Raw genomic sequence first — 1,218 nt, 5'->3', positions numbered from 1 at the left:
CCTTTCCTGATAAAACATGGCCGCCTTAAGCACAAGTGAGATAACTACCTAAATTAGTCATCATTAGAAACTGGCAAACTCTGGGAAGCCTGACTTTCAGCTTTTTAGTGTGAACCTCAACTTTTTTTTTACCTCTCAAACATTTTGCAATTTATATTGTCATGGTTTCTGTGGCTTTCCTGCCTTAAAATTATAATTGCAGTATATCCTCAGAACACGTATCTTAAAAACCCTTTCAGTAGTGAATGTTGCACCTGGGAATGGCACAACAAAGACTTCTACAGTGTTCTGCAAACTCCAGGGTATCAACAAACGCTGACAGCAGATGATTGATCACTCATAAGCAAAAGAACTAGTTTCTGACTGTGCATGACAAATCTCTCTCTCCTGGAGACTCAAATCTAGTCTCGCTAGTTTTAATAGAATTTATATCATTGCGGTATTTTCTTCCCTTGTCTTCACTGATGGGCGAGTCACTGTTCTTTAGCAAACTATCCTACCAACCTATATAAAGCTTTATATGGTTGACAACCTTCAGTCTCGAAAGACTATGGTATAGGCCTACAGCACCTGGTATTCCCAGGCAGTCTCCCATCCAAGTACTAACCAGGCCTGACCCTGCTTAGCTTCCGAGATCAGACAAGATCAGGCATGTGCAGGGTAACAGTTGCTAGGCCTATTCTGAATAGCACATAATAAATTACTACATGGCAGACTGTTTTTAGAACTAGGTGAGTTTCAAAAAATCATGATAACAATTTTTAGAAAGTCAAAATTCCACTAGATTAGCACAGCTCTTTGCCTCAACCTAGGGACACAGCAACAATACAGACTTCCTAAACGGCTTTAATGATCATTCCCCCTTTCCTGGAAATCCTGGGAACTGTGGTCCAGTTCACACAACTAACTGTTGCTGCTGTTTGAGGTTCAGTTGTTGGTGAGAGTTGTTGCTAGAGAGGGCCTTCTCTGTGGTGGAGCCATATTGTGGAACCCCTTCTCTCTTGCACTAGACTGTTCCTATCACTCCTGGCTTTCTGGAAGCATCTGGGTAGCCTAATCCAGAGCTGCCTGGCATGAGGGGCTGCTTCCACACCAAAATGGCTGCTGTGGCATCCTGAGTGCAACAAGGCAGCCGGCGGCAGCTTCTTCCCCAAATAAGGGAAGCAGCCCTGTAATGGAGCTACACACCTCTGCATTGGCTATTTAGCAAGCGCAGAG

General features: G+C 43.7%; 1 pseudogene; it reads right to left on the bottom strand.

The window, feature by feature from the left end:
• Positions 1 to 558: 558 nt before the first annotated feature.
• LOC136637444 (5S ribosomal RNA) lies at positions 559 to 676 on the bottom strand (annotated as a pseudogene).
• Between the last annotated feature and the right edge of the window lie 542 nt (positions 677 to 1,218).

Source organism: Tiliqua scincoides, chromosome 1 (genome assembly GCF_035046505.1).
Source record: "Tiliqua scincoides isolate rTilSci1 chromosome 1, rTilSci1.hap2, whole genome shotgun sequence".
NCBI classification, from domain to species: Eukaryota; Metazoa; Chordata; class Lepidosauria; order Squamata; family Scincidae; genus Tiliqua; species Tiliqua scincoides.
Note: the sequence above shows the minus strand (reverse complement) of the source record. Positions and strands in the feature narration are given on the sequence as shown.